Source organism: Mytilus californianus, unplaced genomic scaffold (assembly GCF_021869535.1).
Source record: "Mytilus californianus isolate M0D057914Y unplaced genomic scaffold, xbMytCali1.0.p SCAF_49, whole genome shotgun sequence".
Classification (NCBI taxonomy): Eukaryota; Metazoa; Mollusca; class Bivalvia; order Mytilida; family Mytilidae; genus Mytilus; species Mytilus californianus.
The window spans coordinates 1,419,286-1,433,937 of NW_026262700.1; the positions used below are offsets into that span (position 1 = coordinate 1,419,286).

General features: G+C 31.6%; 1 long non-coding RNA gene across 1 annotated transcript; it reads right to left on the minus strand.

The window, feature by feature from the left end:
* Positions 1-3,674: 3,674 nt before the first annotated feature.
* Positions 3,675-14,104, minus strand: LOC127700165 (uncharacterized). Its single transcript, XR_007981485.1, has 3 exons — positions 14,020-14,104; positions 12,658-12,762; positions 3,675-3,764 (listed from the first exon to the last, which is right to left on the minus strand). It is a non-coding gene; the product is annotated as an uncharacterized LOC127700165 (long non-coding RNA).
* Between the last annotated feature and the right edge of the window lie 548 nt (positions 14,105-14,652).

Genomic DNA, 14,652 nt, shown 5'->3' on the forward strand with positions numbered 1-14,652 from the left:
AGTTTGGTTCAATTTTGTCAAAATAAGCTAAAAACTTCGCTGATACATTCTTGTCTTACAAGACATTAATTAGACCTTTTTTTATCTGCATACATGCAACCTTGATGTGACTCGAGTTAGAGATTGATTGAGCATGCGTTTAGCATGTTCCGTTTTATTGGAATGAATATCAGCTGTAAAAGTTAAACTACGAAACCTACAAGAATTTCACTTTTTTCGACTTATTCGGCCCGAAAAAAAAAATTCTTAAAGAGATACAATGATGATTTGTATTATCAGTTTTATATATGATAAGACATCAAAAAGAAGAAGTAAAAGTGCACGTGCTTACCGACGAATCCTTGTTTATTTATATTAATATCTATTTTCTTTTGTATCGGAATTACATGCACAACAGAAACCTTCGGAATTCATGCCGATAGTCAATTCGTGTGATGGCGTCCTAAAATATGCACGAAATGTTGATACTTTATAACAATTGCATGTATTGTTAGTTGTTTCATATGTAAAGTTTGTAATTCTTATATAAGATTAAGTTTGCTATTCAATCAAGTTTGAGGTTAAATGTCAATTTTGCGTGCATGTATTTAAGTAATGCACCTGATTATCGCGTAGCCGATCAAAAAGTTCGTCTAAAGACTAATATTAATTTCTCTCGTGCATTTATGAACTAAAGAAATGAAATATACTGTATGAGTTGAATAACAGATATACTTACATTCGCTTCCAAAAATCAATCTGACTTTCGGAATAAGTGCGAGTACAATTCAAGTTAAACGACTGCTTTTGTGCCTAAAGGTTACAACACCGTTAAAGACAGACTCAGTGTAACTTCTATATTTGAATTTTGGATCCATCATAATTATTCGTTGGATTTGCTGTCTTCTTTAAGCATTTTAAACAGATATTTATTTATTCATTGTAGTCAAAACTTTGATACGGTTATCCTGTCATAAGGTTAATTAAATAAAAACATAAGTTTATTGATGAACATGTTTATATTTCATCGTGTTATTTAGCAGGTATATACAGGGTTGATCTAGCTGGCATGCCACCAACGTTACAATTGTCTGTTGTACAACAATAAGTACATTGAAACTGTAATGTAATGAACAAATTGGGGTCGAATCTTGTACATTTGTCATTATCAGATGATCCTTGCCACCAGTCTCTGTAACATTCCGATTTTGTTGCACATCTGAGGATTAAAACATGTAAAACATTAATACTGCGGATTCATTATCATTCGTAGTATACCAATTTTCAGGGATTTCGTGGATAAAGGTAAACCATGAATTTAGATTTCAACGAAATACAAATTTTCTTTATGCTTATCATGTTTAAACATTTTGTATGTGTCTATCCAAAGTCAGGATCCTGTTACTCAGTGGTTGTTGTTTGTTGCTGTATATCATATTTCTTTGTCGTTTGTTGCTGTAGATCATGTTTGTTTTTCGTTTCTTGTACACAAATCAGGTCGTTAGTTTTCTCATTTAAAGTCTTTTACATTTGTCATTTCGGGGCCTTTTATAGCTTACGATGCGGTATGAATTTTGCTCATTGTTGAAAGCCTATAGTTGTTAACTTCTACGTCATTTGGTCTCTGGTGGAGAGTTGTCTCATTGGCAATAATACTACATCTTCTTATTTTATATTGTATGCTGACATAGGCAAAGCCAAGAAATAAAATATCCACGAAAACACAATTTGTCCTCGATCCATGAAAATTGGTATTCACGAAAATAAAGGAATCCATATCATAATAACAATCATAAAGATAGAGCCATCGAAATACAATAACAATCATAAAGATAGAGCCACCGAAATACAACAACAATCATAAAGATAGAGCTACCGAAATAAAAGAAAATAAAGATAGAGCCAACGCAATAGAATAACAATCGTAAAGATAGAGCTATCGAAATACAACAACAATCACAAAGATAGAGCCACCGAAATAGAATAGCAATCATAAAGATAGAGCCATGCATCGAAATACAACAACAATCATAAAAATAGAGCCGTCGAAATACAATAACAATCATAAAGATAGAGCCATCGAAATACAACAACAATCATAAAGATAGAGCCATCGAAATACAACAACAATCATAAAGATAGAGCCATCGAAATACAACAACAATCATAAAGATAGAGCCATCGAAATACAATAACAATCATAAAGATAGAGCCATCGAAATACAACAACAATCATAAAGATAGAGCCATCGAAATACAACAACAATCATAAAGATAGAGCCATCGAAATACAACAACAATCATAAAGATAGAGCCATCGAAATACAACAACAATCATAAAGATAGAGCCACCATAATACAATAACAATCATAAAGATAGAGCCATCGAAATACAACAACAATCATAAAGATAGAGCCATCGAAATACAACAACAATCATAAAGATAGAGCCATCGAAATACAACAACCTTCATAAAGATAGAGCCATCGAAATATAATAACTATCATAAAGATAAAGCCATCGAAATACAACAACAATCATAAAGATAGAGCCATCGAAATACAACAACAATCATAAAGATAGAGCCATCGAAATACACAACAATCATAAAGATAAAGCCATCGAAATACAACAACAATCATAAAGATAGAGCCACCGAAATACAACACCAACAATAAAATAATAAATGAGCTACGTCGGATAGAAATCGACCTTATGCAAGTGCACGTATACATATACATGTATCAGACTTTAATTGATTTTGGAACCTTCAAATACGAAATAAAAGGTCATTTTTTGTCTATTTTATAGGGTTCTTATATCAACTTAATTTTCAAACATTACAGATTTTCCATAGAGATTTTCTCAACCCGAAATAGGTTAACAGATGTATTAATAATCATTTGCATAAGGTCGATTTCTATATGGCGCAGCTCAAATAAATTATAATAATGATTTGAATGATAATAATAACAGCAACAGTAACAAAGTAAATAATAGTATTTTATTAAATTTCCTTTAAATATTCGGTGAAAATTAAAGAACTGTAATATTTCTTTTGATCTTAAAGTCAGGCTTTAAATTTGTATTTTATTGTCAAATACCACTTAGAAACATGCCATATATTAATTATCAAAAGCGTTAATTTGATAGATGCTCTGCTTTAAAACTTTATACTTGGTCTGTATTAAATTTTTTGTGTCTTGATTATAAGTATTGTTACTTCTTTTACAAATATTTGATAAAAGGACTTGGTGTCCTGGATTTACCTGGCTCGGTCTACTACCTTGTAACCAAACAGGTCAGTATGTTCTGTACATTGTGTACTTTAATGACTGCTTGAATCGGGTACTATAATTGACACTGTAGTCACACTCGAAACAGCTTTTTGTAAAGACCAAAGGTTAAATTCTTGCATCCAACCTTTCAACATATCAAATACGTCTCTGTATGTTCTGTTCAAAGTGTTTTTAGACAGCAATCTCCGGCGCAGATAGCATATCCGTTCCGTTCCGTACTACGTAACGTACGTTCGAGGTCATTTTAAGAGATGTATTGCGAAGCATGTACGGAACGGATATCAACTCTGTGCCGGAGATTGTTAAGATAGCTGAATATTATCTTTTTACAATGTCTACGTACCTTCTTGTAACAGTCCTTGTACCATCTCGTCCATTTATAAGGTCAGTTAGGCATAGTGGTTGATTAGGGTCTGAGCAGAGTACTGGTTTATAAAGACGTTCACAGATAAAGGGAGGACCAGCACAAACCATGCATGATATTGCTGTAATGTAAAATAAAGCAGTTACAGGCGCGGAATCAGACGGGGCATACGCGACCCCCCCCCTCCAATCCCCCTCAAAAATAGAAAAAATGTAATTTATAGATAAAGTTACAGCCATTTTTTTTTAGGTCTACTCTACTTCCTAATTCATACTACCGCCCCCTTTTAATATCAAATCCTGGATTCGCGCCTGCAGTTATAATTGTAAGGGAGCTACCATTTGATTTTTATGGGGGGCTAGGATGAAATTTTAAAAAAAAAGGCAGGACAGGAGTTTTGAGTAAAAAAATAGGCAGGATGAGCAACTTGGCAAAAAAAAAGGCAGGATGACAATTTATGTAAAAAAAGTCAGGATAAACTAATAAAAAAAAAGGTAGGACCGAATAGAGTGAAAAATAAAAAGGCAGGACAGAGATTACAACTAAAAAAAATGCAGGACAAAATTTTTCATCCTAGCCCCCCCATAAAAATCAAATGGTAGCTCCCTAATTTGTTCTGCATTTTAGAAATACATGTTGATAAGTAGCTATAGCTAACGGGTGTCAATTTTGAAGCAGAAACGTTATCCTTCCGCAGCACCTAATACTCTCATCCAATGGTTTTTAATGTGGTTCAATTTGCTGAAATGTGAGATTTCTGCCGGTTCTGTGTGTATGGGCATGTTTTTCTTTCGAGGTGCTGTGTGGCACTGTTAAAGTCCACAATTCATCTAAAGTCTACAACACCGCTAAAGTCCACAACAGATTTCCGCTAAAGTTCATAACGCCGCTTAAGTCCATAAACTTTCCGCTAAAGTCCACAATAACAAGTTCCGATAATGTCCACAAAAAAGCACCGTTAAAGTCCACACATTTTTTTTTATTATCAAAAAATCAATTCGCTTTTTTATACTCCCGATAGTATAGTTCTAATAAAAAGCATGGAACTTTGTTCTTGGAAATTATTTCTTATCAGCTTGAATTATATTTTTAATAAATGAAGAGATTATAGTATCTGATTTTGATCCCCATAAAATTGATCTTTGTATTGCGATTTTCTATCAATCAAACAGACAACATTTCTGAGAAGTTATCTAGCTATGGTGCTCTTTTTGTATTTTTTAGTAAACATTTGTATATCCACAAGAAACTCCAACATAGCGTTCTCTTTAATAATATGTATATGCTGGAAACAATATGTTATTTTAAATAAGAGAGTGCGGAACAATAAAGAAGTAGTTAATAAGGATTGGAGTCGAACGCCCTTGCTTCGAGCGAGGTTCATCAAATTTACAACCTTGGTGTTGACATCCTAGTGATTATTTGAGATACACTTCCTAGATCACTCGCAAACCAGGCCTAGGAAATTATATAACTAATAGAAAAAATATGTGGTATGATTGCCGATGAGAAAGTTCTCTACCAGAGAATTTAACAACTATTATAGATAATAGATCACCGTAAAGCCCTCAACAATGAGCAAAATCGATACCGAACAGTAAGCTATAAAAGACCCTGAAATAAAAAAAAGGGTTAAACAATTCAAACGAGAAAAGTAACGGCCTGATATAATTACATAACAATAAACGGGAAAATAATATGTCATACAGAAACTATGACATCAAACGAGTTACAGGCTCCTGACTTGGGACAGGCACATACAGAATGTGGCGAAGTTAAACAATTTGCTGGCGCCAAACCCTTCCTTTACCTGGAACAGTGTTGAAATAGTACAGCACATACACTGTTGTGCCAAAGTTTGCGTTAATTCATTATAAGTCAAAAACTAATCAATATTCTATTAAAAGATGTTAATGTTATACAAGTATGATGCAATAATATTTAATTTTCCACTTTTGTCTCCGGAATGGGGTAAATATGTATTATATTTGTTGTTGAGTTGCTGTCTCGATCATTGAAATGTACTCAAATCAGGTTTTATTGAAAAAAATTGTTGTATTGAAAAGAGGAACACATTTCAACGAAGGGAACTAAAAAATAAATTCATATTTTATGTATTCTCTTAGTAAAATAGATACGTTTCAAAAACAAAACACCATAACGCAAACATACGTTGCCTGTAGTACATATTTAGTGAACGTCAAGTTAGCGATGCTGTGACATTTTGGTAGACCACCATGCGACCGCTTTATTTTTATGATTTTTACATTACTCTTTACTTTATAGTTTATATATATCGAAATGTTCCTTTTGCAAAGGAATTTGACATTATGGTGATGTGTTTCGAAAACAAACTAATCTTGTTATTACTCGTTTTGAAGATGTGTAACAACTTGTCCTTAATAGTTCAAAGAAAAAATGAAGACGCTTTCATGGTGACATTTTGGTAGATTCTCCCATTCAACACATCGATATTCGATACTAATCGATAAAAATATAATTTAAAGCATAGAATATTTTCCTTTTTATGTGGAACTTATCCGTTCTGAAATGCATAACACATTATTTTCGTTGTTTTCTATGTATATAACTTTATTTCCTCAATCATAGAGATTTGGTGTACATGAAATATATAAATTAGAAAATTAAAAACAAAGAATTTAAGACACTGTTTCAAGTTAATATAAGACAACATGAGCACTGTCAATAATAGCGATAACGGACACGTCTTCTATCGATTGTGGAAACCTCTGCAGATATGTTCCACATGACGAACACAAATCTTAGAGAAAAATGTTAATTCGTCATTTTCTAATTCATATGACGTATTGCATGAGAGGATTGTTGTTGTGAAATCATGTGCTGAAAGACTGTCCATGAAAACACTGAATTGAATGGGATTAACGTTAATTATGTCCTGCCATAGATCATCTCGTTTGTCTTGTATAAAATCACAGGATACCAGTAAGTGTTCAACGATATCCAAGAAGAACTTGCCACATTTGTCACAAAGTAAATGTTCATCTACATAACGTACTACAGAACATAAGTCAATAACATATTTGGCGGAGACACGAAGTTCAGGAAACTGTTTACCAATTGTCCATGCTTTATGCGGTTTGATTGCAGAATGAATATGTCTAAACATATAAAAGTCATTATCGCCTGAAATTCGGTATAACCACCATGTTTCTTCAGTTGCTTTTATATTCCGATTTACAATAACTGACTAGTTGTTTTTATGGGAAAGAACCAGTATTTGCAAAATTCGGCTGCTTTATAGATGTCAGGTATTAAACCAAGTTGTTCTGGAATGCATTTATGTTCGAATTCCATTAGTCTGCTTATCATTATTCGTTTTGGTAACGCAGAAGACTTCAATCTACGTAGTCTACCAAACAATAAAAGTTTACATCTGTTGATAATGCTTTCAACTGAAAACCACCCAAGAAGACTTGTAAATTTATCAGAACGGGTTCGTTTCGGAAGTCATTGGATAATTTTACACACAAATCTGTAAGATCTTTCTAACATCGTAATTATAAGTTCTGTTTGAGTCAAATTGTTCCATAACTCACAACCATATTGAGCTTTGCTGTAACATATTTGAAGTATAATCTTAGAACACGTCAAAGGGTTTAAAATTGATGGATAAATTCCAGAATTTAGAACTGAAAGAGCAGTAGCTCTCAACACTCTGCACGCATTCAATGTCTGGTCCATTGATCTAAATTTACAGTTCAGAAGAATACCGACATGTTTGGCAGACGTCACGAGTGGTATGATGTCATCATATAAAGTAGGATTACTTGAAACACTCTTGTTCTTCTTTGAATAATGTAAGATGTTGCTTTTAGTCGGAGAAAACTTGAATGCCCAACTCTCACTTTAAGTCTGACAAATGTTAGTAAGGTGCCTCATTCCTTTTTCTGTTGTTGAGAGTAACGCAATGTCGTCGGCTTGAACAGAGCTGTTTACACTGATATCTAGAAAAACGTATCCCCATTTAGTCTATAATGTGGCATAAAAGATCGTATATATACACTAAATATACTGTAAATTCAGAAATTATTGCGTGCATTCATTATAGCGATTTTTCAAGAATGAACAAAAATGCGAGTTTATTATTGCGATTTTGAAAAATGTCTGTATACAGATCTATGTTTAAGTTATCAGAATGCGAGTTCTTATTATTGCGAAACCCACTCATTCGCATTATTCGCATTAATAAAAACCTCGCAATAATTTATGAATTTACAGTAACAGAACTGATAAGACGCCACCTTGGCGAACGCCGCGTTTTAGATCAAACCAACGAGATAGTCTCACTACAAACCAGTAAAAGTCTGAAATGGCCTATATCTGTACTCGACTGTACTGATTTTTACTCGACCAGTCTGAATTGGTCTGAATTTAACTTAATATTACTCGACCCAGTCTTAACCATACTCGACTGTACTGATTTGTACTTGACCCTTATCTTTGCTATTGAAAATAGTCTAAACTATTACTCGACCAGTCTGAAACAGTCTTAACCCAGTCTGGACCAGTACTCGACCAGCTCTCGACCTATTTTTTCAGTCTGAACCATACTCGACCAAAGGTCTGAACAATACTCGACCAGTCTGAACCATACTTTACCAAATAACCTCTGCTTTATAATTTTGATTGTTTAAATAACTTTCTCTTTAACTTACATGACAACAGCCACAATTAAAAAAAGATATATATAAAAACATTTTTTACATTCTTTAATAATACATGATTCTCTTAGATTTGGCAAATCGAGATAGTTAAATTATCTAATTTTAAAGTCTGAGTCTTGTTAAATAAAAGACTTGTTTTACCTGAAAACCACACCTATACTGAGGGTAATAAAACCTTATTAAAAATAAGGTGTTTTTTGTTTGGCATGTGTTTTTTTTTTTAAACAAAACTTGATTTTCCTAAATTCCTAAATAAAAACGAATGTAGGACAGAAAGTCACAGGACAAAAAGTCACAATTCAGTTTTGAGGTTATTTTTCTTTGAACAATAGAACACTTATTTTTAAAAAAACATTTTTGTATTTTTCTTGAAACAATATCAATAATGATCAAATAATTGTTAAGAAAACAAAATGTTACAATTTCTTGGTACTTAAATGGCTTCATGGTGCCAAGAAATATATCCTTTGCATGATTAAAATTTTATAAATCTTTATTTATCAAATTAAGTCTTATGAACAATTTCCTAAACTGTAAAATGAATATGTGTCATAAAAAGTAAACATTTCAGGATTTTTCTCATAAATATTCAATCAATTGTATACAAATTATTTGTGACTTTTTGTCCTATCAAATTTGTGACTTTCTGTCCTGTGACTTTCTGTACTTAGGTTTCATGGTTATATACAATAGTTATATAACTATCTTTTTAATGAGGTAACAACAGCCAACAAAATCACTGACATTGTTTAACCTTATATCAGAAATATATCTATTCCTATTCATAATTTGGGATATATATATATTTTAAAAGGGATAAAAAATTCAAGAAATGAATAAAATTTTTCTTCTGATTAGGGGTAAACTATAAAGTAATACATCCTGCTTGACGCACACTGATTAAAAAGATCACACCTGGTCAGAGAGTAATAAATTTTAAATAACATCCATTGAAAATTACAACATCCTGTAAAACTTAAATAACAAGGCCTTTGAATTCACTAGATAAGTAATACACGAGTTTAAGAAAAATATGGTTTTCTTTTTACCTGTAAAACACCTGTACTGAGGTAATTAAACCATTAAACCTTATTAAACTGCTTCTTGTATGCCATGTCTTTAATTTTGACAAAACGTATTTAAATTTAATTAAAATAAATTTCTACTGCTACTTTGGAATACGTTTCCTTTTTTAAAAGGTTATCAAGGATAAAAAGATGAAAGTTTTATTATTATTATTATATTAAATTTTTGATTTTACAAAACAAAGGTGTCAATTCTAACATTTATTAAGTTGCTTTATATACTATTTTATATATATTTTGATAAAAAAAAAATTGAATAACATTTAAGATATTTGAATAATGGTTGAAAGTTATAGTATTTTTGATGCATAAATCAATGTGAACATGATATCATGTATATGAAAATTCATTTAACGAACTTAATTTATTACATGATATTTTTTTAATCCAACCAGAAATTTGATCACCTTGTTTTATTTTAATTTAAATGTGATATACATTTTATATATATATATATATATGAATAACAGTTCCTAAATTAATGAAAAAATAGTATAGATAGATACAAAAAATAGGTCTAGGTTGGTTAAGACTTGGTCGAGTATGGTTAAGACTATGTCGAGTATGGTTCAGACTCGTATAAAATGGTTAAGTACTGGTCGAGTAAAGGTCGAGTACAAGTTCAGACTGTTTAGTATGGTTCAGACTACAGTCGAGTAATATCAAGTAAATTTCAGACCAATTCAGACTGGTCGAGTAAAAATCAGTTCAGTCGAGTACAAATATAGGCCATTTCAGACTTTTACTGGTTTGTAGTGTCTAGTACCATTGAATCGTACAGAACTGCGCATATCACTGTATATTTCATCTATAAGCAGCCATAAATCACCGGTAACTGCATATTTATGCAGTTCATATAACAGTGCATCATGCCATAATCTGTCGAAAGCTTTCGTGCTATATAACAGCACTACAATTACGTCACTGTTACGTTCAATATAATAATGAATCGGTTCTTGTAAGTTATATGAAGCGTGAATACTAGATAATTCATTTCAATATAAGCTTCAGATGAAAAATTCTCATTTAGAAGAAATTGTTAAAACTAAGGATTCTGATTTTAACAATTGAAACGAGCGGAACGAGGCGTAAACAGTAATCATTCTAATCGTAATCATGTTCATTGACCATAACGACGATGAAAGCACATCATATAATGACGTTTTGACATCATATAATAAAGTAAACCAAACCACATCATATAAGATTACAAGCACATAATATAATGACAAAACCACATCATTTAAAGATATTTGCACATAATATAAGGGAAACTACACATCATATAAGTATATTTGCACATCATATAAGTATATTTGCACTTCATATAAGGATCTTTGCACATAATATAAGTACATTTGCACATCATATAATAGTGTTTGCACATCATATAAGAATGTTTGCACATCACATAAGTACATTTGCACATCATATAAGTACATTTGCACACCATATAAGTATATATGCACATCATATAAGTATATTTGCACTTCATATAAAGATATTTGCACATCATATAAAGGTGTTTGCACATCATATGATGACAAGTGCACATCATATAAAGGTAAATGCACATCCTATAATGAAAATGGGCATAACAAGACAGTATTGGCGTTCCATAGGATTCAATAAATATCTTTATTCTTATTCTAGTCCCGATACGTTTGCTATGTACATTAGTTACGTCATTGTTACGTCAAAAAGTGATTATTATCTACAAAGAATAAGAAGAATGTAAAGAAAAAAAAACAGTACTTGAAGAATGCAGTAATTATGAAATAACTAACCAATTTACTATGACTAGACAACGTTTTAGAAATGATGTCCAAATTGGCCTGTTTTGTTCACTGATAGGATCATAATAAAACAAAGATCAAATTAATGGAACAAAATCTTCTACAAATACTGTACTTTTTTCATGTATTAAACTGATAAAAAAAAATAACTTCCCATCTTTGTATTGTACTAAAAACACAGATAATTGATTTTTTTGATAATAAAAAAAAAGTGTGGACTTTAACGGTGTTTTTTGTGGACTTTAGCGGAACTATTTCTTGTGGACTTGAACGGCGTTTTCTTGTGGACTTTAGCGGAGGTCATTTTGTGGACTTTAGCGGAAAGTTTGTGGACTTTAGCGGCGTTATGGACTTAAGCGGGAATTTGTTGTGGACTATAGTGGTGTTGTGGACTTTAGATGAATTGTAGACTTTAACGGTGCCACAGTGCTGTTTTATTTTTGGACCCTTGGTGTCTTCACTTTTTTTTTTCTGTTATACATTTGACAAAAATTTTACCTTTATCCATTGGTCGCTGTATTCCATAGATTTTAATGCAAAAGCATGAGTCACAGAATAAGTATAAATGAGAAATTGGATTAACCTTTCTCCGATGGTACTGTTATCGTAGGTTGAGGAGTTTCGATTTGTTAGTCACGTGGGTGTATTCAATAGTTATAAGATTGAGATAAACGTAGTTTTATCATTACATCAACCATTTTGATATTGAGAATCTAAAGGACTATGTGTAAATGTATTTTTTGTACCTCAGAATGAAATAAACCTGTCTTCATTTGCTGAATTTCGCTGTTGTTGACGTTTTTAGCCGATATTACGTTTTGGTGTACGCATTTAAATAACAAAGATAGGCACATTCAGAATGTGGCAGGGTTAAACTTGTTTATAAGTGCAATACCCCATCTCCTAACCCGGGGTAGTGATGTAACAGCACAACGTAAATTCAAAATATAAAAATAAGTTGGTAATGGCTTGACTAATCTAATTAGCACGATACCCCCCCCCCCCCCTTTTCCAAAAAAATAATTACACAAAGACAAAAGACAAAATAGCCGATCGAAGAGTACATACAGTAACTGAAAGCTAATTAAAGCCAATAAAAAATAGCAAATAAATCATGCTCTTCCAGACAAAAGTATCAATCATAATACATACAACGGATTTAGTGTAAGACTTCATAAACACTCTAAGAAAGGCACGACTTGTGCAATACGAAAATATAAGTACTAGTCCACGATATTCACAAGATATATAGTTAGTAAAACTAATTAAAAATATGCATCCTGTTGCTGCAGAAATCTTTTATCTTGCTACTAAGGCGAATACACTTAGAAATCTATATTTTCAGCTTGTTTTCGCATTGTTTTTATATTCAGAACCCGAGTGTAAATATTATAATAAAAAAAAAAGTAGTACACTATTATCCTTACGTTTATTGGTTGGGGGTTTTGTTGTTGACGTCATCACCGTTGTTGTCATTGATATCTGTGGAATGGTCTTTGTATTATTCATCATAGTTGTCTTACCACTTGTTGCTATAGAGACAATTCAAAAAAAATAGTACACTGCTTAAATATTTTATTTATTGTGAACCTTGTCTCCTAAAACCAATATTCTTGTTTTTTTTAAATGTATTCTTGATATAATTATGCTCTAACAGTTTACCATTTAAACTGGAACGCCCCTTTTTGCAATCTATATATGTACATGACTGCTTTATTATTTATACGGCAATGATTTGCGTTCAGAATAATAAAGTTATATGTAAATTTGTTATATGTTTTACTATTTTATATTAAAATTCGCCTAGGTTTCGTCAATCTATTTTCTGTTTTCTATTTTTGACCTTGTTGGTGGACCAAATGCTGACTAAAGTAAAATATAATCTTTTACGAATGAAAAAAAAATGAAAAGTTGTACGATACTGATATCCTGCTTCCAGAACAAGCGTCTCTTAAATAATCATCAGATACTCTCGAAACCAAATGTGTGTAAATAAATCCACATTTGGTTTCGAGAGTATCTGATGATTATTTAAGAAACGTTTCAGTGCAAAAAAATCAAAGGGTCTTTAAAGAATAAAAAATCTAATCGTATTAGTCCAACTTTGCCTGTGAGACATGTAACCTTAGTTTTATTAGAATTATAGATTTATAATCCTGAAATAAATGATCCTCTTGTTAATGGTGACCCTTATAAATTCATCAAACTGTACAAAATGAATCACTTCAATAAGACTGACCACGAAATTGCAAAAGACCCAAGTGTTACTGTATGTACAGATTATAACTTCGTTAGACTTTTGGACCACTATCTTCAAAAATAAATATGGGATATTTGCCATTGATGGGGTTTACATAAAATAGAATATGGTCCAATACTGCAGAAAAGTGGGCCCAAAAATATAGAATAGAGAATACTAGGGTGAAAAAATATCAAAACTAGAGAATACTGAGGTGTTAAAACGTGAATAATAGAGAATAATAGGGTGCTAAGATATAAAGAATAGATGTTAACGGGGTGCTAAAATATAAAGAATAGAGAATATCGTTGCCAAAAATATAAAGAATAGAGAATATCGTTGCCAAAAATATAAATAATAGAGAATATCGTTGCCAAAAATATAAAGAATAGAGAAAATGACTTTAAAAAATTAAAGAATACAGAAATGAAGAACCACAAATCTATACCCTCTACAAATGTATCCTACTATAATGCCATGATTCTCAAAATTATTCGCATACATTCGATGAAAATATTTAAGCTCTAACAAATTATATATTTATACTTACGTTTGAATGTTGATGTATTTTGGTCTGTCGCTGATGTTGTCATTCTGGTTGTTACAGTTTGCGTCTCAAACAATTTTTCTGTAAATATTAAAATTAAATTAATATTTACATTGGATGAAAGATGAATTTGTTTCTGATATAGCATGTTGTTTACGAAAATGAAAGTAGAATTCCAATACCATATTCAAAATTTAACACATATTTCTGAAAGGACTAAACCATGCACGCTTTATAAACGTGACAAACAATTACAATCTGCTTATATGAGTTGTTGCTATATAAGGTTGATTGTTGGTTGCTATAAGTATGATCAGGAAGAACTGTGTTGAGATCAAACTGACATAATGTAAAATCGGACATCAAAATTTAATTATATCTACCTCTCAACAGATTTAAAAATATGTTAAAAACCTGAACAACTATTAAAACATCAGAAAATCATTTTTGAAATAATGCAGTACTATTTTGATAAACTGAAATGAGTACTTTTCAGTGATTGAATTCTTGCTATGAATGAACTCATTAATTCGTGTAATAAAAGATTTACAGATAAACTATTGTCTACTAGCTACTTGTTCTCTAACAGACCGAATCATACAACGTTACTCAAATGTGAGTACAACAATGTAATTT